The 26,962-nt window shown below is 35.5% G+C and overlaps 1 long non-coding RNA gene across 1 annotated transcript in view; it reads left to right on the forward strand.

The window, feature by feature from the left end:
* The window catches only part of LOC107855051, a 45,241-nt gene extending 42,232 nt beyond the window's left edge, over positions 1–3,009 (forward strand). Inside the window, exon 3 of the long non-coding RNA XR_001670163.2 lies at positions 2,878–3,009. This is a non-coding gene — a long non-coding RNA (uncharacterized LOC107855051). The remainder of the gene's footprint in view (positions 1–2,877) is intronic.
* The last annotated feature ends 23,953 nt before the right edge of the window (positions 3,010–26,962 follow it).

Consider the following 26,962-nt stretch of genomic DNA (forward strand, 5'->3'; position numbering starts at 1 on the left):
TGTTTTGAGAGGTGGTGCTGTCCTTACAAGAGATAATCTATTGCAACTCATCAGTACTATTAAAATTAAAGAGGTATGGAAAGCATTATAAGGTGTTTGTATTATGAAAACCCTAGGGTATGTTGGTTTGAATTCTTATTTTTTTTAAGAAAATAGGGCCAATTATGAGGGAGGAAATTAATAATGCTATTCTTGACTTTTTCAAGACTATTAAAATGCACCACCCTATTAATTGTACATATATCACTCTAATCCCTATGGTCAATAATACTACTAATGTGAAGGCATTTAGACCTATTTCCTGCTGCACTATTTTGTACAAGATGATCCCTACAGTGTTGGCAAACATGTTACAACAAGTAGTGTCTCTGCTGAAAGTCTTAATCTATGGCATACAGATGGTAATGGTACAAATATCTCGATAGATAGAGCAAAGTTTAGGACCTAAAATCTATGGTTTTGCATACAAATGTCATCTCATAACTTTGGGAATTAGCTAGCAATTGTTTTACTCATGTCAATTATAGCCTGTAAGTTATAGAAATTCTTATTGTTCATAAGAGACATTTGTATGCTAAACCACAGATTTTAGGTCCTAAACATTGCTCTGTAAGAATTTATCGCCTATAGAGATCTTTGTACCGTTACCATCTGTAAGCCATAGATTTAGACTTTCAGCGGTGACAATACTTGTTGTAGCATGTTTTCCAACACATTAGGGATTATCTTATATATAATAGTACAACAGGAAATAGGTATAGCTTCCTCATAATAGTAGGATTATTGACCTTAGGATTCAGAGTTATGGAAGTACAATTAATAAAGTGGTGCATTTTAGAAGTCTTGATAAAGTCTAGAATAGCATCTGTAATTTCCTCCCCCATAATTAGCCTTTTTTTCTTGAAAAAATGAGCATTCAGACCATCATACCCTGGGTTTTTGTAACACCCCACATTTTCCTAGCGTACTCTAAGTCTTTATACCTGAGTATTTGTATATAAATTTTTGAAATATTATTATTCTTCATTTTAGAGCCTGTCGTTGCATAAAAATTGAATTATCTTTCCAACGATATAAAATTCGCCCAAATACGATAACCGGGTAAGAATTTATGGAATTTAAAGTTTAAGTCATAAAACCCCGTCATTTTAACCCTTAGAGCATCGCATAGGCAGCCCAAATGACAATTTTTGATTTCTAGTGTGACTCTGCGATCATGGTGCATCACGAAGAAAGCCATTTTCCCATTTTTCAATTTCAAGTAGAGGTACATGATCACGGCGCATCGTAGCAATGGAAAAAATGGCATCCAATGCTTTACCGCAATGGCACCACATCACGGTGTTTGTCAAGGTCCCAATTGACCCTTTTCCAGTATCGCGCCAAGCTCAAAAATTGGGATTTCAGTTCCCAGCTTACGTTTTTAAATATGTATAAGGGTATTTGGGACTTTTCCCTCAGCCCTAAACTTGTCCTAATCTTGAAATTTAACCCCTAATTGACCTAAATACTCATCATTACTCACTTTTTCTCAAATTAAAAATCCCCTCTTTTAAGAACAAAAAACCCTAGCTCTCAAATTCAAGGAAATTTCTCAAGAACTATCCATCAATCCTTTCAAATTCATTAACCTAGGTATGTTAGATGTTCATCCATGGATTCTTTTCATCCATGGAACCCAAGTAACCCATTTTAATTATCAAGTTATAATTTTTTCAAGATTTATGTTTAAATTATGATTTCATCCATGAACTTCCATGAATATTGATTTTATACCATGTTACCATGAAATTATTGTTATTATTCAATCTCCCATGTTTTAATACTATGATTTAATGCTATTATGATGAATTCATGCTATTTCTATATGTTTTAGAACACTCCTATGATTGTTTTCCACCATGAACTACAAATGTTTGATAAAATGCCTATAAGAGTAAATGTTTTATGAAAGCCTTCATGTCATGTCCCCCAAGTTTTGGTGTCATATTAATATCATTTTTTGGAGTTCTGGGGTATTGAATACTCAAAAACCATAGCTGTTTTATCAGTTTAGTCTCAGTATATTATAGAATAGTCATCAGATTTTACTAAGAGCATTATTAGAACAGTCAGATATTAATCATTAAACTCAAAACAGTCTAGTATCTCAGTGTCATTCAGTTGGGAGTAGGATTTAGCACTGAGCGAGTGTAGGAATGGTGGTTTTCCTGTCAGATAGGCAGAGTCATTAGTAGTAGTCCCTTTACTCCAGAACTATATAGCCAACGTAGGATATAAGTAGTCACCCGTCAGATTAGGCTTGACTATCTCGCAGAGGTCACCCGTCAGTTTAGGATTAACACCCTTAGTCCTTTGGACATTATATTAGTTTAGTGGATCCTTACAGTCAGCGTTAGTTCCCGTGGCACGGTATTAATGCCCTTCCAACTGGGGTTATAAGTTAGACCTCGATTAGCTCAGATTGGGGAATGTCAGTTAGATAATACCTCCTATAGTCTCAGATATAGTCTCAGTTACAGTCCTAGTTTAGTTATTCATTCTTAGTGTTGTTTGATCAAGGCATATAGATATCAGTATACTTTTCAGTACTTTAGATTACAGATTTTACTCAGTCCATGTTATATGTCTAGTCATATATCTTTAGAGTCTACAGATTTTCATGTATTTTCAGTATTTTACAGACTTTTATGCATGTTCAGTATCTATAGATTTCATGTTCTCTGTCTAATATTCCATGCTTTACATGTATACTCAGATAGATCATTACTCTTATTCATGAAACCTTGCATGTTAGCCTACCTCATTTAGTATTCTAGTATATTCAAAGTACTAATCACATACTTTTCTTTTGCACTATGATGTCTCATATCATAGGTACTGCCACTCAGTTCCTGGATCACACCTAGATTCTCAAATTATCAACAACCCAGTAGCAGTGGTGAGTCCTCATCATATGAGGACAAATTACTTTACTTCATGTCTTTATCCCAGTAGTTAGTAAGTTAGTTGGGGCCTGTCCCATCAACTCATAGTATTTAGTTTAGAGGCTTTTCAGATACTATAGTTAGCTGTTTAGATCATTCAGATTTTAGTATTTTTATCAGATTCATACTTCAGTAGTTATTTCAGTATCAAAACCTTATGGCATTTCAGTTATTCTTTCGCATTCATGATTATATTATTCAATGCTCATAGCAGGTACCAGCTCATAAGTTAGCTTATGGTCTTTTTGGATCATAAGCACCATGTAACGACTAGGGGTAGTCTCAGATCTTTACAAACTTAGTATCAAACCCTAAGGTTTCAAAGTGTCCTAGAAAGTTTGAAAGCCGCATTGAATAGATTCTTATGCATAGGTGTGTAGAGAGCCACACTTATGGATGAGAGACTACAAGACATTTAGGAAAAGTCTCCCTTCTTTCAGTATTCATGTCATGCGAGTAAGCTTGAGCTTAAGTTAAACTCTCAGCCTAATTTATTTATTCCTTTCATTTACAGAACATTCCTCCCAAGAAGAATAGAAGTAGAATAGGAACTTAGCCAGCCCCACAGTCCATCCAGGTAGATCCTCTGGACAAGCATGTCTCTCACGCAGAATTCAAGGTTGTGATCACTACTCTAGAAAACTCTATAGAAGCACAAAATGAACGGCCAACTATTATTCTTCCCAATCCAATGGGCAATAATAGTGTAACTAGAATTTAGGACTTTACCGAGATGAATCCTCCTTCTTTCATGGGGTCCAAGTTTGAAGAGAACCCACAGGAATTCTTAGATATGGTTCATAAGGTAATGGATTCTATGAGGGTGACATCTAGTCAAAGTACTGAGTTGGCTGCATATCAATTACAGGATTTAGCCATACTTGGTTTAAGCAGTAAAAAGTTGATAGAGGTGTTGATGCAGGGCCTATAGAATGGGAAGAGTTTTCCATGACTTTTCTAGACAGATTCTTTCCATTAGAGTTGAGGGAGGCCAAGGTGCTAGAATTCATTAACTTGAGGTAAGCCAGCATGAGTGTGAGAGAGTATTCTCTCATGTTCACTCATTTAGCTAGGTATGATCCTCATGTGGTAGTTGATAATAGGTCTAAAATGAGTAAGTTTATGTCTAGCATATCTGATAGTGTGGTCAAGGAGTGTAGGACCATAATTTTTATTAGTGATAGGGACTTGTCTAGGTTGATGGTCCATGCTTAATAGATAGAGAAGAAAAATATTAAGGAGGGGGAGAGAGGAAACAAGAGAACTAGAATGGGTAATTTTAACTTCAGTCAACCAAAGTCAAAAGGTGGTAACCATCCTCAATTTCATCAGAGGTCTTTAGCTCCAGTACCTTTTTTAGCCATTGTCCTAGTACCCAATTTCAGAAACAATAATAGGGATAGGGCACCAGGCTCTAAGTCCCAAGCCAGTGTTAGCAGTTCTCGTACTAATCCTCTATGTAAGAAATATGGCAAACATCGTCAGGGTGAGTGTAGAGTGGGTAGTGATGTGTTCTTTGGGTGTGGCAAGCCAGGACATCGAATTCAGGAGTGTCAGGTAGTTTCTTAGAAAGGTAGGGATGCATTCTAATAGGGCCAATCCGATCAGTCATCTATTCCATCTGGTCGCCCAAATCAGCAGGGTATCGCTTCTATTGCTACCAGTGGTCAACGTCTGAACAAATTATATGCTCTTTAGTCCCACCAAGATTAGGAAAATTATCCTGATGTTGTATATTGCAAGTCTTTCACTTACATGTTTATGCTTTACAAAACCCTAGAGCTTCTCTTTCTTTTGTAACTCCATATATAGCCATCAATTTTGGAGTCAGTCTGGAAACTCTAGCAGAGCCCTTTTCAGTGTCTACCATAGTAGGTGTTTCCATTGTAGCCAGCCAGGTATACAGGAACTGTCTGATCACTATATCTTAGAAAGTTACCTCAGTTGATCTCGTGGAGTTAGAGATGACAAATTTTGATGACATTCTCAGCATGGATTGGCTCTACTCATGCTATGACACAGTTGATTATAGAAATAAAATAGTTCATTTTCAGTTTCCAAATGAACCAGTCCTTGAATGGAGGGATAGTACTATAGCTCTTAGGGGTCGGTTGATTTCATACCTTAGAGCCAGAAAGATAATACCCATGGGGCATGTCTACCATCTCGTGCGAGTCAAAGACTCTAGCTCAGAAACTCCTACTCTTGAGTCAGTCCCAGTAGTAAATGTATTCTAAGATGTGTTTCCTGAAGATCTTCTCAGAGTTTCTCTCGAAAGGGAAATCGACTTTGGAATAGACCTTCTCCTAGATACTCAGCCCATATCTATTTCGCCATACAGAATGGCACTAGCTAAACTCAAAGAACTAAAAGAACAGTTGAAGGACCTCCTAGATAAGGGATTTATCAGGGCCAACATCTCCCCGTGGGGTGCACCTATTCTATTCGTTCATAAGAAAGACAATTCTATTAGAATGTGCATATACTACCGCAGTTGAATAAGGTCACAATCAAAAATAAATATCCACTTCCTAGAATCGATGACTTGTTTGACCAACTTTATGGTGCCAGTTATTTTTCCAAGATAGAACTTAGATCAGGCTATCATCAGCTTAGAGTCAAAGAATTTGACATTCCAAAAATAACTTTCTGAACTCGGTATGGTCACTTTAAATTACTAGTCATGTCCTTTGGTCTTACAAATTCCCCAACATCCTTAATAGAATTGATAAATAGATTGTTCAAGAAGTACTTAGATATGTTCGTCATAGTATTCATTGATGACATTCTTTTCTATTCTCGTAGCAAAAGCGATCATGTAGACCATATCAGAGTAGTGCTTCAGACTTTTAGAGCTTACCAGTTGTTTTCTAAATTTAGTAAGTGTGAGTTCTGACTAAGATCGGTAGCTTTCCTTGGCCATATCATTTTTGGTGATGGCATTAGGGTTGGTTCTCAAAAGACCACGGTGGTAAGAAACTGGCCTAGACCCATCTCTCTTTCAGATATTAGGAGTTTCTTAGGTGTAGATAGCTATTACCATTGGTTTGTTAAAGGATTTTCTTCTATTACATCCCTCATGTACAGATTGACTCAGAAGAAAGTTAAGTTTCAGTGGTTAAATTCATGTGAGAAGAGTTTTCAAAAGTTGAAGACTCGACTCACCTCAGCTTCAGTCTTGACTCTACCAGATGGTTTAGATGGTTTTGCTGTGTACTGTGATGCATCTAGAGTAGGTTTAGGTTGTGTGCTCATGCAGAGAGGTAAGGTCATAGCCTATACCTCCAGACAGCTTAAGCCTTATGAGAAAAATTATTTGACTCATGATCTTGAGATAGCAGCTGTAGTATTTGCCTTAAAGAGTTAGAGGCATTACTTGTATGGGGTGCATGTAGACATGTTCACAGATAAAAAAATCCTCCAGTATATATTCTCTCAGAAAGATTTGAATTTGCATCAGAGAAGGTGGTTAGAGTTATTAAAATATTATGACATAAGTGTTCTGTATCATCTGGGCAGGGCCAATGTAGTGGCTGATGCTCTCAGTAGATTATCTATGGGTAGTGTAGCTCATGTGGAGGATGGTAAGAAAAATTTAGCCTAGGAAGTTCATCAGCTTGCCCGACTAGGTGTTCACTTATTCGATTCATCAGAAGGTAGTGTATAGGTATAGAGTAGCTCATAATCATCTCTAGTTGCCTAGGTCAAGGAAAAGCAGGATAGAGATCCCAGTCTAGTTCAGTTGTTGCAATCAGTTAGAGATCAGAAAGTGGAGGTTTTCTCCAAAGGGGGAGATGGTGTTTTACGCTGTCAGGGTAGATTATGTATGCCTGGTGTAGATGATTTGAGGCAACAAATTCTTGTAGAAGCTCATGGTGTGCATTACTTCGTTCATCTAGTGTCCTTTAAGATGTACCGTAATTTATGGGAGATCTATTGGTGGAGTGGGATGAAGAGAGATATTGTAGAGTTTATAGCTAAGTGCGCTACATGTTAGAAAGTTAAGGTTGAGCACCAAAAATATAGTGGGTCAATGCAGGAGTTCAGTATTCCTATGTGTAAATGGAAAGAAGTGAACATGAATTTCGTGACAGGTTTTCCTCGTACTCGTCGTTAACATGATTCTATTTGGGTTATCATAGATAGGATGACCAAATCATCTCATTTCTTGCTAGTCCATACCTCTTATTTAGCCGAGGACTATGCCAATCTCTATCTCACAGAGTTGGTTAGGTTGTACGGTGTTCTCTTATCTATCATCTCAGATAGAGGTACCCAGTTTACCTCTTACTTTTGGAAAGCATTCCAAAAGGGTCTTGATACCTAAGTCCACCTTAGTATAGTGCTCCACCCTCAGATAGACGGTCAAGCAGAAAGGACAATTTGGACTCTTGGGGATATGCTGAGAGTGTACGTTGTTGATTTCAAGGGTAGTTGGGATGACCATTTTTCTTTGATTGAATTTGCATACAATAACAGCTATCCATCCAGTATTAGTATGGCTTCATTTGAGGCTCTCTATGGTAGGAGATGTATATCTCTAATTGGTTGGTTTGAAGTAGGTGAGGTGCAGTAGTAGGGCCTAACTTGGTTTTTGATGCATTAGAAAAGGTTCAGTTGATTAGAGAAAGGCTTAGGGATGCCCAGAGCCAACAGAAATTGTATATCGATATGAGGAGAAAGGATCTCGAGTTTGAGGTTGGTGAATTTGTGTATTTGAAAATGCCTCCCATGAAGGGAGTGAAGAGATTTGGCAAGAAAGGGAAACTCAGTCCCCGCTATGTCGATCCCTTCAGAATCCTCACTCGTTTCGAAAAGGTAGATTACGAGCTAGAGTTTCCTTCAAATTTAGCCTCAGTACACCCAGTTTTCCATGTCTCATTGTTGAAAAAGTATATTGGTAATCCAGTTATTGTTGTTCCCTTAGAGAGTGTAGATATTCAGAACAATATTTCCTATGTGGAAATTCCAGTCAAAATTCTTGATCATCAAGTTCTTAGACTAAGGAAAAAAGAAGTCCCACTAGTCAAAGTTCTTTGGCGAAATCAGTCCATTGAGGGAGTCACTTGGGAAGAAAATGCAGATATTTGGACCAAGTACCTCATCTAAAATGCAGATATCCGGACCAAGTACCTCATCTTTTCTTTGCGAATCCAGATTCAGCATAAGGTACCAATCTTCGTAAGATTTTTCTATATCTGCTCAATTTCAGCTGCACATCATGTTCATGTCAGTCGTGCATTCATAAATTAGTTCGTTCATGCATTCCATGCATTAGACATGCATATTTAGTATGTAAGCTCAATCCATTAGTTCCCACAGCTTAACCAATTTCATTCAGGGATGAATGATCCCAAAGAGGAGATATTGTAACACCCTGCATTTTCCTAGCATACTCTAAAACCTTAAACATGATTATTTGTATATAAAATTTTTGAAATTCTCATTATTCTTCAGTTTAGAGCTCTTTTTTGCGTAGGAAATTGAGTTAGCTTTCCAACGATATGAAATTGGCCCAAATCCGATAACCGGGTAAGAAGTTATGGAGATTTAAAGTTTAAGTCATAAAACCCCATTATTTTACCTTAGCGCATCATGTAGGCAGACCAAATGGAAATTGTCGATTTCCAGTGTAACTCCGCAATCATGGAGTGTCTCGGAGCAGGCCATTTTCCCATTTGTCAAGTTCCAGTAGAGGTACGCGATCACGGCGCATCGCGGAGATATCCAAAATGGCATCCAAAGCTTTACCACGATGGCACCAAATCGCGGTGTTTGTCCAGGTCCCAATTGACCCTTTTCCAGTGGCTTGGCGTGATAGTAGCGCATCGCGTCAAGGCCAAAAATCAGAATTTCAATTCCTAGCTTACGTTTTAAAATAAGTTTAAGGGTATTTGGGTCTTTTTCCTAAGCCCTAAACTAGTCCTAGACATGAAATTTAACCCCTAATTGACCTAAATACTCATCATTACTCACTTTCTCTCAAATTAAAAATCTCCTCTTTCAAGAACAAGAAACCCTAGCTCTCAAATTCAAGGCAATTTCTCAAGAACTCTCCATCAATCCTTTCAAATTCATTAACCCAGGTATGTTAGATGTTCATCCTTGGATTCCTTTCATCCATGGAGCCCAAGTAACCCATTTTCATTATCAAGTTATAATTTTTTCAAGATTTATGTTTAAATTATGATTTCATCCATGAACTTTCATGAATATTGATTTTATACCATGTTACCATGAATTTATTGTTATTATTCAATCTCTTATGTTTTAATACTATGATTTACTGAATTAAACTATGGTTTAATGCTATTATGATGAATTTATGCTATTTCTATATGTTTTAGAACACTCCTATGATTGTTTTCCACCATGAACTACAAGTGTTTTATAAAATGCCTGTAAGAGTAAATGTTTTATGAAAGCAATCATGTCATGTCCCCCAAGTTTTGGTGTCATATTAATATAGTTGTTTTAGTTCTGGGGGTATTGAATACCCAAAAACCATAGATGTTTTATCAGTCTAGTCTCAGTACATCACAAAATAGTCTTCAGATTATACTATGAGCATTATCAGAACAGTCAGATACCAGTTATTAAACTCAGAACAGTCTAGTATCTCAGTGTCATTCAGTTAGGAGTAGGATGTAGCACCGAGCCAGGGTAGGCATGGAGGCTTCCCCGTTAGATAGGCAGAGTTGTTAGTAGTAGTCCCTTTACTCCAGAACTACGTAGCCATCATAGGATATGAGTAGTCACCCATTATATTAGGCTTGACTATCTCACAAGGGTTACCCGTCAGTTCAGGGTTGACACCCTTAGTCCTTTGGCTATTATATCAGTTTAGTGGATCCATACAGTCAGTGTTAGTACCCGTGGCACGATATTAATGTCCTTCCAATTGGGGTTATAAGTTGGACCCCTATTTGCTCAAATTAGGGAATGTTGGTTAGATGATACCTCCCACAGTCTTAGATAGAGTCTCAGATATAGTCCTAGTTTAGTTATTCAGTCTTAGTGTTGTTTGATCAAGGCATACAGATATTAGTATACTTTTCAGTACTTCAGATTACAGATTTTATTCAGTCCTTATTATCTGCCTGATCATACATCTTCAGTGTCTACAGATTTTCATGTATTTTCAGTATTTTACAGACTTTTATGTATGTTTAGTATCTACAAATTTCATGTTCTCTATCCAGTATTCCATGCTTTACACGTATACTCAGATAGATCATTAATCCTATTCATGAAACCTTACATGTTAGCCTACCTCATTTAGCATACCAGTATATTCAAAGTACTGATTACATACTTTTCTTCTGCGCTATGATGTCTCATACCATAGGTGCTAACGCTCAGTTCCCGGATCACACCTATATTCTCAAATTATCAGCAGCCCAGTAGCAATGGTGAGTCCTCATCGTCCGAGGATAGATTACTTCACTTTATGTCTTTATCCCGGTAGTTAGTTGAGTTAGTTGGGGCCTATCCCATCAACTCACAGTATTCAGTTTAGAGGCTTTTCGTACACTACAGTTAGCTATTCAGATCATTTAGATTTTAGTATTTTTATTAGATTCATACTTCAGTAGTTATTTCAGTATTAAAACCTTATGGCATTTTATTTATTCTTCCACATTCATGATTATATTATTCAGTGCTCATAAGAGATACCAGCTCATGGGTTAACTTGTGGTCTCTCGGGACCGTAAGCACCACGTAATGACTAAGGGGTAGTCTCGGGTCATTACAGTTTTTCATAACACTAATACATGATAATGTTTTCCATACATTTTCCTTAGCAATAGGCCTGATGAGTTACAACTAATCTTGTGAGTATAGCTCCACCTCTAAAAATAATAGAATCCACTGTAGGTAAGATAGTAACTGCCTCACCTAACAATTTTTGTTACATAAGGAGAAATGTGTAATATCCCATACTTTTTACCTAGCTTGAAATCATCTCAAGAATGTTAGAAGCTTACTTTGAAAGATGAATCCACTTTTGTACATGTGGTATTTTTAAGATTTTCACTTTTTGTCGTGTGGAAAATTGAATTAGCTTTCCAACAATACCAATTTCATCAACATCTAAAATCAGAGGAGAAAGTCATGGCCAAAACACAAAGTGTAGTAAAAACCGCACAGGTGCAACGGTGAGGCCGATGAACCGTCGGACTAGCGAAGGACCGTCGCCCACGAATGTTGCAAGGGAAACAATGAGGCCACCTTCTGGATAAGGTGCGATGGGTAGGTTGACGGACCATCAAAATTGCGATGGACCGTCGCCCAGGCCGTCGCTACTTAGGCAATAAGCCATTTTCTTGGTCCACATACGTCGGTCGAAACGACGGACTGTTGTAGGTCCCTATTCAAAAAATTAAAACCATTTTAAATTGGGATTTTCTGTCTTTTACCACCCTTTTATAGACCTAATTATATCCTACCAAAGATCAGAAATTCATTATTTTTTCAGAACAACAAAACTAGGGTTTTCTCTCTAACATTAATCTCCAAAAACAAAATCCAAATCTTCTTCAAGAACTAAGAGATTCAAATTCTTCAAGTTCAAGAATTTCAAGAAAAACTCAACCCAGGTATGCATAGTTTACATTCATGGACTTCTTCCGTCCATGAAGCCTAAGAATCTCTTTTATAAGTTTAAGTTTATGGATTTCCTTTCTGAATTTTATGATTGGGCTACTCTTGTTCATGTTAATAATGAGTAATTGAATTCTATTCCATGTTGGGGGATAAATTTTATGTGGATTTGATTAGTATAGAGGTAGATTCATGTAAACCTATGATTAAACTCTTGAATGATGAAATTAGAATTGAATCATGATGTTTAATTGTTGTATAATGTTGTTTACACATACTATGCCTATCATGTGTTTATTTAAATGCATAGATGACGGAAAATTCCCAAATAGCATGATATCATAAAATCCCCATGTATGTACAAGTTTATGAAAATCATATGTTTGATGAAATGCTTTAATAAATGTATTATGGATTATGTATTAGCGATGTGTTCAAGTAGGTCATGCTTTGTTAGTTTCCTTCTAACGAGTCCTGGGGGTACTTGTACCCGAAATATTAGTTGTGTGCCTAGAGCCATGTCATTTTTCCACGATACTCTCAGTCAAGCTATGATCCTTAGACTCTAGAAAGTCTTATGACTCAGGAAATGTCTATGATCTCATGAACTCGGTCAATTGTCAGATGTCAGTAGTATTCCATCAGTCAGCGAAAGTCAGTAACTCAGTCTATGTTCAGTTCAGTAAATCATATTTAGTGTCTATTCAGATGGGAGTAGAAATTAGTACCGAGCGAACCCAAGGGTGGGAACTCACCTGTTATATAAGGGTGTGATTCTTAGAAGCAATCCTTGCTTTCTAGAACTATGTATCCAACATAGGTTGAGACATCATAGCCTGCTATATGGGGGTAGATGAGGTGGCTTAACCTACTATATAAGGGTTCCCACCGTTCTCATTAGAGTTACCTTTTATAATAGGGTCACTTATATGTTTCCTTACCAGTGGTGCAGTATTAACACCCTTCCAATCAGGGCATAGATTGGACCCCAACTCAGCTATAATGCTTTATTTGGGGCATGTCGGTTAGATGACTACCTCCCACAATCTCCACATCAGTCTCAATAAAAGAACTCAGATAGTTCTTCAGAATTCAAGACTGTCAGATACAGTCAACTCAGACACAGTATGGAACTCAGCTAGTTCCATTAGATTCAAGACTGTCAGATACAGTCACTCATGTTATCAGTTATTAGAATTCAGTCATTAGTCATGTTAATCATCAGCATACTCCTGTTATCACGATTTCAGATATAGTTACTATGTATGCATGCATGTATTCTCACGTTCATATTAGTTAGTTAGCCAGTATTGTTCATGCATATGAACCCCATGCATTCAGCCTACCTTACATGCATACCAGTATATTCAAAGTACTGACGCATTTATGCTATGGTGTCTTATACCATAGGTTCAAAGACATGAGCTCCAGAGCATCAGTAGATTCCAAATATCAGCAGTCAGAGTTAGAAGTCAGTCCTCATCCTTTGAGGACATGATTATTTATCTATTATCTCATTAATTAGTTTATTATTTGGAGTTAGTTGGGTACATGTCCCATCAACTCCTTACTCAAATAGTTTAGTTAGTTAGAGGCTCTCCAGACTATTATGTTCAGACAGTTGTTTTGGGTATTTCATACCCCATTTAGATGTTATGTTTTACTTCAGTTATGTGAAACTTATGGCCTTTTAGTTCATGTTTCCACATTATTCAGCAGATTATGCAGTATACAGGTACAAATATCAGTCATGGGTTAGCTTGTGGTCTTTTGGAGCTTTACAAAATGCAACTTAGTTTTATATGTTGCCTCACCTATGAAAGTTAGTTTGAATGTTTGGTATCATTATCAGTTGGTTTTTGGCTCCCATATATAGATTCTAATGTTTTGAGAGGTGGAGCTATACTTACGAAGAAAATCAATTGCAACTCATCAGTCCTATTGATAATGGAGTGGTATGGAAATCATTATCAGGTATAAGTTCTATGAAAACCCTAAGGTATAATGGTCTGAATGCTCATTTTTTAAATAAAATGGGGCAAATTATGTGGAGGAAATTACAAATGTTATTCAAAACTTTTTTAAGACTTCTAAAATGCACCACCATATTAGTTGTACATCCATCACTTTAATCCCTAGGGTTAATAATCCTACTATTGTGAAGGCGTTTAGGCCTATTTACTGCTGCACTATTTTGTACAAGATAAACCCTAAGGTGTTGGCAAATATGCCACAACAAGTAGTGTCTCCACTGAAAGTCTAAACCTATGTCATACAGATGGTAACAGTGCAAATATATATACAGGAGATAAATGCTTACATATCAATGTTTAGGACCTAAAATCTATGGTTATGCATACAAATGTCATCTTATAACTCTAGGAATTAGCGCAATTATTTTACTGATGGCAATAGTAGCCTGTCAATTATAGATATTCTGATAGTTCATAAGAGACATTTGTATGAAAAACTATAGATTTTAGGTCCTAAACATTGCTCTGTAAGAAGTTATCCCTTATAGAGATCATTGTACCATTACCATCTGTATGCCATAGATTTAGACTTTCAGTGGAGACACTACTTGTTGTAGCATGTTTGCCAACACCTTAATGATCATGTTGTACAAAATAGTACAATAGGAAATAGGTCTAAAATTCTCATAGTAGTAGGATTATTGACCTTAGGATTCTGAGTGTTGGATGTACGATTAATAGGGTGGTGCATTTTTGAAGTCATGAAAATGTCTAGAATAGAATCTATAATTACCTCCCCCATATTGGCCCCTTTTTCTTGAAAAAGTGAGCATTCATACCATCATACCCTGCACTTTTCATAACACTAATACTTGTTAATGCTTTCCATACCTCTTCCTTCTCAATAGGCCTGATGAGTTACAATTGATCTTGTAAGTATAGTTCCAACTCTTAAAATATCAGAATTCATTACAAGTTAGCTAATAGCTGCCTCACCTAATAATTTTTGTTAGATAAGGAGAAATGCAACTTTTTTTGATCTGCTGCCTCACCTAAGAAAGTTAGTTTGATCTTTTGGTATCATGGTCAATTAGGGTTTGACTCACACCTCTGGATTCTAATGTTTTGAGAGGTGGTGTTGTACTTATGAGAGATAATAAATTGCAACTCATTAGTCCTATTGAGAATTAAGAGGTATAGAAAGCAATATAAGGTATTAGTGTTATGAAAACCCAAAGTATGGTGGTCTAAATTCTCACTTTTCAAGAAAATGAGGCAAATTATGGGGGAGGAAATTACATATGCTATTCTAGACTTTTTCATGACTTCTAAAATGCACCACCCTATTAATTCTACATCCATCGCTTAGAATCCTAAGGTCACTAAACCTACTACAATAAGGAGTTTAGATCTCTTTCTTGCTACACTATTTTGTACAACATGATCCCTAAGGTGTTGGAAAATATGCTACAAGAAGTAGTGTCTCAGTTGAAAGTCTAAATCTATGGCATACAGATCGTAATGGTATAACGATCTCTACAGGCGATAAATTCTTACAGAGCAATGTTTAGGACCTAAAATCTATGGTTTTGCTGACAAATGTCATCTCATAACTTTAGGAATTAGCTAGCAATTGTTTTACTGATGGCAATAATAGCCTATTAGTTATAGAAATTCTGATTGTTGATAAGAGATATTTCTACGCAAAACCATAGATTTTTGGTCCTAAACATTACTCTATAAGAATTTATCGCCTATAGAGATCTTTGTACTGTTATCATCTGTATGCCATATATTTAGACTTTAAGCGGAGACAGTACTTGTTGTAGCATGCATGCCAACACCTTAGGAATCATCTTGTACAAAATAGTACAGAAGGAAATAGGTCTAAACTCCTCATAGTAGTAGGATTATTGACCTTAAGATTCTGAGTGATGGATGTACAATTAATATAGTGGTGCATTTTAGAAGTCTTGAAAAAACTAGAATAGCATCTGTAATTTCCTTAGCTATAATTGGCCCCCTTTTCTTTAAAAGTGAGCATTCATACCATCATACCCTTGTTTTTCATAACACTAATACCTTATAATTCTTTACATACCTCTTCCTTCTCAATAGGTCTGATTAGTTACAATTGATCTTATATGTATAGCTCCACCTCTTAAAACAATAAAATCCACTGCAAGTAATATAGTAATTGCCTCACCTAATAATTTTTGTTACCTAAGGAGAAATGGAACTTAGTTTGATCCGCTGCCTCATCTAAGAAAGTTAGTTTGAACTTTTAGCATTATTGTCGATTGGGGTTGGGCTCCTACCTGTTGATTCTAATATTTTGAGAGGTGGTGCTGTACTTATGAGAGACTAAATTACCAATCATCAGTCCTATATAGAATGAAAAAGTATAGAAAGCATTATCAGGTATTAGTGTTATGAAAACTCCAGGGTATGATGGTCTAAATGCTCAATTTTTTGAGAAAATAGGGCCAATTATAGGTGAGGAAATTATAGATGTTGTTCTAGACTTTTTCAAGACTTTTAAAATACACCACCCTAATAATTCTACATCCATCACTCTAATCCCAAAGGTTAATAATCCTACTACTGTGAAGGCATTTTGTAACACCCCGAATCTGATACCCAGAATGCTGTACGATGCTAACAATCCTGAAGGTCCACAAGCTAACCCATGACTAATATCTGTAACTGAGCACTGCATAATACACTATATAAATGCGGAATAAAAGGGCTGAAAGGCCATAAGGTTTAAATATCTGATAAAATGTAATAGCTGGAAACACAGTATAATAATACCAAAACTAAAATAAACTGTCTGAACATGCTAGTTTGAAAGCCTCTAAAATGTCTGAAAACTGTGGAGTTGATGGGACATGTCCCCAACTAAATCCATCTACTAAAACTGAAATAATAAAGTAATGAAATAATCATGCGATCCTCGAATGATGAGGACTCACTGTAAATCTACTGGTGCTAGCTGAATCTAAAGCTGAGTGTAATCAGGAACTTGAGCATCCGAACCTATGGTATAAAATACCATAGAGCACAAAAAATGTATGCGTCAGTACGTCTGAATGTACTGGTATACAAAGTGAGGTAGGCTGTACATGGGGTTCATATGCATGAACAATACTAACTGATAGAATTACATGAATGTGAGAATACATGCATAAATACATAACTGTAAATGAGATCATGATAATACTGACTACTAAGTCTGAAAAATGATAACATGTATTTCGTATAACTGATATACTGTTAACTGAGTGACTATGTCTGACAGTCCTGGTTTTGATGGAACTAGCTGAATATCATCCTGAACTGAATGACTGTATCTAAAAGTCCTGAATCTGAAGAACTATTTGAGTTCTTTTATTGAGACTAAGACTGAGACTGTAGGAAGTAGTCATCTAACCAATATGCCCCTTTTTTGTATAGAGTTGGGGTCCAATCTGTAACCTCAATTGGATGGGTGTCAATACCGTGCCACTAGTAAGGATAAGTTGTAAGTGACCCTCATCTGATAGTGTCCCCAAAGGAGAATGGTGGGACCCTCAATTGGCAGTGTTAGTCTACCTCATCAACCCTCAACTAACAGTGTTGATGTCTTAACCTATGCTGGCTACATAATTCTGGAATATAAGGATTGCTTCTAAGGGTCACACCCTCAACGATCAGTGTGTGCCCTCATCCTTAGGTTTGCTCAGTGCTGAATCCTACTCCCAACTGAACAAACACTGAACTAATTATACTAAAATGAACTGAACTGATTTCACTGAGTTCCGTGGACTGACGGAATGTTACTGAATTCTATTAACTGACTGAGTTCATGAGATTTCTAAGTTTTCCTGAGTCATGTAATTGACTGAATTCTACTGATCATGGCTTGAATGAGATTATCATGAAACTGACACTGGCTCTATGCACAAAGCTAAATTGTTGGGTATAAATACCCCTAGGACTCGATAGCATAAAAGTAATTCAAGGCACAAGTTTGAAAGCACCACAATGGCTACACATATATCTATAATTCATCGACTAAGACATTTCATCAAACACTTAACACTCATTAACTTGTACAAGAATAGGGATTTCATACTATCATACTATAATGGCATTTTTTCCTTCACATAGGCATTTAATCAAACATATGGGGAGCATACTTTGGTTATACCATCATCAATGCATCTAATTATCATGGTTGCATAAATAAATTTGCAATTTGAAGGGTTTATCATTAATATTATGCAAGTCATCCCATACTAGGATCAATCATTAGAACATATAATTTAAAACATGAATCAAAACCCAACAACAACATGGACATGAATTTCAATTTAACTAAATCATGAACATCCATAAATACACAATCTTTGGAATTTGAAAAGAAATTCTTGAGCTTCATGGGTGAAAGGGACCTATGAATCAACACTTGACATACCTTGATTGTGAGTTTCTTAAAGTTCTTGTACTTGAAGAACTTGAATATCTTTGTTTCTTGAAGAAGAGTTGGGATCTTGTTCTTAGGGATTAATCTTTGAGAGAAACCCTAATTTAGTGTTGTTGATGAATAATGAAGTTATGAGCCCTGGTCGTGTAGAATAAGGTGTTAAAAAGGGTAGAAAAGACCCAAACACCCTTATAAAAATGGATTTAAATTGATGAATGGGATCTACAATGGCTTGAACGATGATCCATCGCTGGCTCGACAGCCCATCGACCTTCCAGTCATACTAGGCCAGAATGTGATCTTATTCCCTTGGTTGCAACGGTTTGGGCGATGGTCCGTCACTATCTCGATAGTCCATTGGTAATTCCATCATGCCTATCCAGAAGGTCGACTCACTGTCTCCGCTGTGATGGTTCAGGCGATGGCCTGTCGCTAGATCGACGGTCTGTCGGCCCTTTTTGTGTAGTTCAGACTACTTTTTGTATTTTGGCCATAACTTTCTACCCCGACACTGGATTTAGACAAATTTTGTATCGATGGAAATCTTATTCAATTTCCCACACAACAAAAGTCAAAATCTTGAAATTCCATGTGTATAAAAGTGTATTCATCCTTTAAAGCAAGTCTTTAACTTTTTGGGGATGATTTTTAAGATAGGTAGGAGTATGGGGTATTACACATTTAGACCTATTTCCTGCTGTACTATTTTGTACAAGATGGTCCCTAAGGTGTTGAAAAACATGCTACAACAAGTAGTGTCTTCGCTGAAAGTCAAAATATAAGCCATACAGATGGTAATGGTACAAAGATCTATAACGGCGATAAATGCTTTCAGAGCAATGTTTAGGACCTAAAATCTATGATTTTTCATACAAATGTAATCTCATAACTTTGGGAATTAGCTAGCATTTGTTTTACTGATGGCAATAATAGTCTGTCAGTTATAGAAATTTGGATTGTTCATAAATGACATTTGTATGCAAAACAATAGATTTTAGGTCCTAAACATTTCTCTGTAAGAATTTATTACTTTTAGAGATATTTGTACCATTACCATCTATATGCCATAGACTTAAACTTTCTACGGAGTCACTACTTGTTGTAACATATTTGCCAACACCTTAGGGATCATCTTGTACAAAATAGTGCAGCAGAAAATAGGTTTAAACTCCTCATAGTAGTAGGATTATTGACCTTAAGATTCAGAGTGATGAATGAACAATTATTAGGGTGGTACATTTTAGAAGTCTTGAACAAGTATAGAATAGAATCTGTAATTTCTTCCCTCATAATTAGCCCCTTTCTTTTGAAAAAATAGGCATTCAGACCATCATACCCTGGGTTTTTTCATAACACTAATACATGATAATGCTTTCCATACCACTTCCTTCTCAATAGTGCTGATGAGTTACAATTGATCTTATAAGTATAGCTCCACTTCATTAAATATTAGAATGCATTGCAGGTAAGATAGTAGATGCCTCACCTAATAATTTTTGTTAGATAAGGAGAAATACAACTAGGTTGATATGCTGCCTCACCTAAGAATGTTAGTTTAAACTTTTGATATCATTGTCAGTTAGGGTTCGGCTCCCTGTTGTGGATTCAAATGTTTTAAGAGGTGGTGATGTACTTACGAGGGATAATCAATTTCAACTCATCAGTCCTATTGAGAATGAAGAGGTATGGAAAACATTATCAGGTATTAGTGTTATCAAAACCCCAGGGTATGATGGTCTGAATGCTCAATTTTTCAAGAAAATGGGGCTAATTATGGGGAAGGAAATTACAGATGCTATTCTAGACGTTTTCAAGACTTCTAAAATGCACCACCCTATTAATTGTACATCCATTACTCTGATCCCTAAGGTCAATAATCCTACTACTATAAAGGCATTTAGACATATTTTCTGCTGCATTATTTTATCCAAGATGAACCCTAAGGTGTAAGAAATTATGCTACAACAAGTAGTGCCTCCACAAAAAGTCTAAATCTATGGCATACAAATGGTAGTGGTACAAAGATATATACAGGAAATAAATACTTACAGAGAAATGATTAGAACCTAAAATTTATGTTTTTTCATACAAATGTCATCTCATAAGTTTGGGAATTAGCTAGCATTTGTTTTACTGATGGCAATAATAGCCTGTCAATTATAGAAATTCTTATTGTTTATAAGAGCCATTTGTATGCAAATCCATAGATTTTTGGTTCTAAACATTGCTCTTTAAGAATTTATCGCCTGTAGAGATCTTTGTACCGTTACCATCTATATGACATAGATTTAGACTTTTTATGGAGACACTACTTGTTGTAGCATGTTTGCCAATACCTTAGGGATCATCTTGTACAAAATAGTATAGTAGGAAATAGGTCTAAACTCCTCATAGTATTAGGATTATTGACCTTAGGATTCAGAGTGATTGATGTACAATTAATAAGGTGGTGCACTTTTGAATTCTTGAACAAGTCTAGAATAGCATCTATAATTTCCTCCCCCATAATTGCATTCAGACCATCATACCCTGGGATTTTCATAACACTAATACCTGATAATGCTTTCAATACATTTTCCTTCTCAATAGGCCTGATGAGTTTTAATTGATCTTGTAAATATAACTCCTCCTCTTATAACATTAAAATCCATTGCAGGTTAGATAGTAGTTTCCTCACCTAATAATTTTTGTTGGATAAGAAGAAATACAACTTAGTTTGATCCGCTACCTCACCTAAGAAAGTTAGTTTAAACTTTTGGTATCATTGTCGGTTGGCGTTTGGCTCCCACCTGTGGATTCTAATGTTTTGAGAGGTGGAGCTGTACTTATGAGAGATAATCAATTGCAACTCATTAGTCCTATTGAGAATGAAGAGGTATGGAAAGCATTATCAGGTATTAGTGTTATGAAAACCCCAGGGTATGATGGTTTGGATGCTCACTTTATCAAGCAAATGGGGCCAATTATGGGGTAGAAAATTACAGATGCTATTCTAGACTTTTTCAAGACTTCTAAAATGCACCACCCTATTAATTGTACATCTATCACTCTGATCCCTAAGTTCAATAATCCTACTACTGTGAAGGCGTTTAGACCTATTTCCTGCCATACTATTTTGTACAAAATGATCCCTAAGGTGTAGGCTAATATGGTATAACAAGTCGTGTCTCCGCTGAAAGTCTAAATCTATGGCATATAGATTGTAATGGTACAAATATCTCTACAGGAAATAAATTCTTACAAAGCAATGTTTAGGACCTAAAATCTATGGTTTTGAATACAAATGTCTCTCATGAACAATTAGAATTTCTACAATTAATGGACTATTGTTGCCATCAGTGAAACAATTGCTAGCTAATTCCCAAAGTTGTAAGATGAAATAATAACTTACCTTCAATATCCCATATGTTCCCTCAATTTACTTCAAAATATTGCTCTAGACAAATCAAAATTTGAACAACACCTTTCAAGAAATTGTGAGCAATTAGTAGGTTAACAAAATGCTAAATCAAGGAAAGTAGAGAAAAACTGAAAGTCTCCAAAGACGAAAGAGTAGTTGAACCAATAGAAACTAAAGATGGTTTGAAAATAAAAAGTTGAGTGGGGGGGGGGGGGATTTTACCAATGATACCATGTTCCTCCTCAATGATTCACTAGATTCCTTTGAATCAGACTTTGACAATTCTATAAAATTATACTATCTTAGAATAAATTTCAAATTTATAATGATTAAAATGATATAAACAAGCAGGAATATAAAATACGTATGCAAAATAAAATATAATACTCACAAAATATAAAAATAATGATGAGCATATATTTTAAAGAATTTATATGTCTAATCATCTTTCTCCGTCCAATCCTAATTAGTATCGTCAAACTCATCCTCCTCTTTCGATATTTTCACAACTATATTATCTGAATGTTCTTCAGTAGATGGAATATCAATAACAACAACTCCATCTTCTATTAACCATCTAAAGTCACCCTCATCTAATCTAGTTGAGCGACCAATGTCATCATTAGGCTCCCTCCAAAATATTTCTCCTATATTAGGGCAATTCTATGGGTACTTTACTCCTTGCACACTAAACATCTGTGTCAATTGTATCTGCAATACAAAACAACTTGATAAACTTGTGATGCCAACATTAAAGGAACAAGTTTACAACATAACTTTTGGAAGTATACTTCATTCTGATACCAATCACATCTAAATAATACAATATTAAAACAACCATAGTAATCAATCTCAATGATATCTTGAATAACTCCATAATAAATCAACTCTCCATCTATGGAATTTTTGTCCCTAGAACTAGCAAAACTATCAGTTGTTGTTGATAAAGTCACGCTAGAATTCTGAGTCTTGCGTGGGGCATCCTAAGTTTTTTTATGAAATTGATATCCATTGATGAAATATGTGCTATATCTCTTTGCCACCATATAGGGCCTCCTAGCTAGCCATTTTAAATAAATGCGTGATTGTGCATTCTCATACACATATTTTTCACTTAACCATAGTTAAATCATATATATTTTTCACTTTAAAATCATATGATTTCACTTTATATAGAAACCTCATTGTTAAATATCACATACTACTAAGAATAACTATTTTTTCCTTAATAGCTAAGTTGTATGCATACTTACTGAAGTTGCAGTCTGTTTTTCTCCACGTCAAATCATGCAACAATAGTTATCCTTAAATCCTGAATTAGTAGGTTTGGGAATCTGAATGATGTAGATCTATTATGTTTTATTTGGACAATCACATTCCATCCCTCGGTAATTAGAGATGCACATTAGTATGTACACTTCATTAACTAGCCAAATCAAAGGACTTCAACAACACTGGGTGGACCTAATTTAAGTCTACCAACAATGAGTAAACCTTAACCCCTTTTGAAGAATAATAACTTTTTTATGCCAGTTGAACTTATCTTTAATGGGAACCTGTGTCAATGTTTCAAATAAAAAAGTAAATCTTCTCTCCAGTAACAACAACTATTTCACAATTGACTTAGGTAGTGATGATACAAATAGGATCTCACCATCTCATAAAACTAGCATTGACATCACCATGTTTGTGTTTGCAAAAATTATTAAGAGCTGATCTATGATAGCTCTCTATCTAGTTGTGCTGTTATAGGACTCCTTACTGAAAATACCAGATTTCTAATAGTTTTTGATTTAATTAGCCTATATATTAGTGATGCTATACTTGTTTAGCTACCTATAATATGTGATTGATATTGTTGCTTTGGTATTATATAGAGGGAGCTTGAGTGCTTAGAACTGCCCTTTTGTTATTGCTTCGCAATCACACTTGTATAACTTGTTCATTTTAAAATATAACATCCATGAATCTTATTTTGGAAGCGTGTTGTATTCATTGACGGTCAACTATAATGAAATTAGCATTGTATTAACCTCTATTGGAAAGTGTACTTTCCTTGTTAGGAAACTAGATAATTGTTCTTTTCTGTTTCGTAGAGCCATCACACAATAGCCAAAGCTATTTGTCAGGATGATTTTGATTCTTTTTTTTGCACTAGTTGTTCTTGTGGGGGTGAGTGAGGGGATGGGTGGGGCATGGGTAGGCAAAGTTTCAAATGAGACAATTTCACCTCTTTTTTTTGAGTTATTGGTGTGAAGATGGCAAATTGCATTCAAACACATATACACAATCTATGCACATATAATTATGTTAAGTTGTCTATAAAGTTCATATTTTGCTATAGATTTTCAATTTATTAAATGGGAGTGGTAATGGAATGTGCCTACTTTGATTGCCTTGTGTGATGATTAAGCACTTAATTGAACTAAGAAAATCTCCATTTTGTTGATCATATTTTGATTTTCTATTAATTGTTGTGCCAATTAGTGAAAATCAAAGTTGTTTGAACTCTCTAAAATATTGCCGCACCTTTGTCAGCTCCTTCAAAGAATGAACCCGATGACATTTTAGAATAGTCTGAGCAATAGGTGAAAATAGTGTTCTAGTTAGACTGGAGAATCTTAATTACTATCTGTGGTCTTTATTAATGTTAAGATTTTCTTTTTTTGGATCAATATCTTGATGTTGTCTTTATTAATGTTAAGATTTTATATTTCAGATCTGCCTACTTCTGTTTGTTTTGGACTTTTAGATTATAAAGGGTGAAATGTTACTTGACTTGGTACCTCAGGTGGGAAGTTTATTGGATAAATTAGGAGTGTTTACTAGGTAAATTTCTACATGGACTATGAATTCTGAAAATGAGTGTTTATACTATTTCGTACATGTATTGTTGTGTGATCTGGTTTAATTTGTTTAATTGAAAATAATATATTTGTGGATCATAATTTGTTTGAAATTTGTTGATTTGGATGTGTTATGTAGGATTTTCATAGATAGTGAGGATAAAATTTGGATGAATTGTTTAATATGGTCTGATGAGTTCAAGCATAGGGTGAAAAACTTTCTTGAAAAGGTATTTGAAAAAGTTTCTCAAGGAAATGAGGTACTATGTCCTTCTAGAGACTGCAAGAATTAATATTAGCATTATAGAGATGTGGTGGAGGATCACTAGATTTCCAGAGGGTTTTGTGTTGGTTACACCGATGGACTTTCCATGGAGAAAGAACTTCCTTGAGAAAGATGCATCATCCATTCAATGATGATGAAGGTTCAAATATGTGTGATGATATTGATGGACTGCTTCACGATACATTTAAAAATGTAGTGGAAAAATTGGGGCATGGAGAAGAAGATGGAAAGGGATTACCTAAAGATGAAAACAAATTTTTAAAATTATTAGAGGAAGGAAAACAACAATTATATCCGGGGTGTGAAAATTTTAGTATATTGAGCTTTACCATTTGGTTGTTCTTGCTTAAATTATTGCATGGGTTGAGTAATATAGCATTTTTATATTTATTAGTGTTGATAAAAAAGGCATTTCCCTTTACTCAGATACCAACGTCTTTTAATAAGGCTAGAAATGTGATAAGAGATTTGGGTCTTGATTATGAAAAGTACATGCATGCCCTAATGATTGCATGTTATTATGGAAGGAAAATGAGAAAGCTGAGAACTGCTCTATATGTGGGACTTCAAGATGGAAGAGTATTGATGATGTCTCAACCAATGTAAGGTCTACAATTCCTGCAAAGGTTTTAGGACACTTTTCCTTAAAACCTAGGCTTCAGAGGATGTTCATGTGTCCTAAAATAGATGTTGCAATGAAATGGGATGCTAATGAACGATCGAATGATGGAAATCTAAGGTATCCCGCTGATGGTCAAGCGTGGAAAGATTTTGATCGTTTGTATCCAGACTTCTCTAGAGATTCTCGTGATGTCAGGTTAGGTTTCTCAAGTGATGGTTTCAATCCATTTCGAATAATGAGTATTTCTCATAGCACTGTCTTGTTATGATGATGAACTATAATTTATCACCATGGATTTGCATGAAAATCGAGTATCTTATGTTGTCAATGATCATTTTGGACCCATCATCTCCTGGAAATGATATAGATGTATATTTGAAACCACTAATTGATGAACTATGGGAACCAGGGATAAAAACATATGATGCTAAAACCAAACAAACATTCAAAATGCGTGCAACCTTAATGTGGAAAGTTAGTGATTTTCCAGCATTAGAAATGCTTCTAAGATGGAGCACTAAGGCAACATATACATGCCATTCTTGTAATTATGGCACATGCTCTCGATATCTCAAACATAGTTGTAAGATGTATTATTTGGGTTATCAGAGATTTTTTCCTTACGATATTCCATTGTGGAAAGATATGAAGTCATTTGATGGTAAAGAGGAACATAGACCCGCACCTACTCCTTTGTTGGGTATAGAAGTACTTGAGGAGCTGTGTGAATTCAATAATGTTTTTGAAAAGGGAAAAATGAAAAGGTCTTAATATAATAAGGGTCCTTCAAAAAAAAGAACTATTTTTTTGAATTGCCATGTTGGCCAAATAACAAATTGAGGCACAATCTTGATCCAATGTACATAGAAAAGAAAATATGTGATAGTTTGCTTGGGACTATATTGGAGATAGATGGGAAGTCAAAGGATCACGTAAATTCTCGATATGACTTAGAAGAAATGAGAATACGAAAGGAACTACAACCAAGAGTAAATAGTAATGTAAATGTAAGTTTGGTTCAATCTTTTTTTTAATGAAACCAGAACAAAAAAGATTATTTTACAGTGTCTTGAAAAATGTCAAGTTACCTAATGGGTGTACTTCAAGTATATCAGATCGTGTGCATATGAAGGAGATGAAGATATTAGGGTACAAGAGTCATGATGCTTATTTTATAATGCATCACTTTCTCCAAGTTGCTGTTAGAAAAGTTTTGCCCAAAAATATTTCATTGACTTTGATTAGGTTGGTCAATTTCTTTAGATCCATATGTAGTAAGGTGATTAGGCTAAGAAATATTAAAAAATTGGAGACTGAAATTGGTGAAATTACATCTAACCTTTAAATGATTTTTCATCCAACATTTCCGGATATAATGCTACATTTGCCTGTTCATTTAGTGAATCCTACATCTTTGTTTGATGTGTTTTGTTAAGAGAAGATCATGCAACTTTAAGGGGCTCGTTTGTAATCGATCTTATCTAGAAGCATCAATAGTAGAGGGTTATTTTGTTGAAGAGTGCCTGATTTTTTGTTCAAGATACCTACATGATGGTGTGAAGACACAATTTTGTAGGTACTAAACTAAAGATGAAGAATGCATTCAGAATTTGTCACCTATATTCCCAAAGAATTATCATCCAATTGGATTTGAGAAGAAAAAAGATTGCCCTTTTTTTATGCATTCAAAGTTACGTTATGAAGCACATTGATATTCCCTTTTTAACATGGGAGATGAAGAAGTGGAAAAATTCATCGAGTAAGATATTTACATAT

This window comes from Capsicum annuum, chromosome 7 (genome assembly GCF_002878395.1).
Source record: "Capsicum annuum cultivar UCD-10X-F1 chromosome 7, UCD10Xv1.1, whole genome shotgun sequence".
In the NCBI taxonomy this organism is placed as follows: Eukaryota; Viridiplantae; Streptophyta; class Magnoliopsida; order Solanales; family Solanaceae; genus Capsicum; species Capsicum annuum.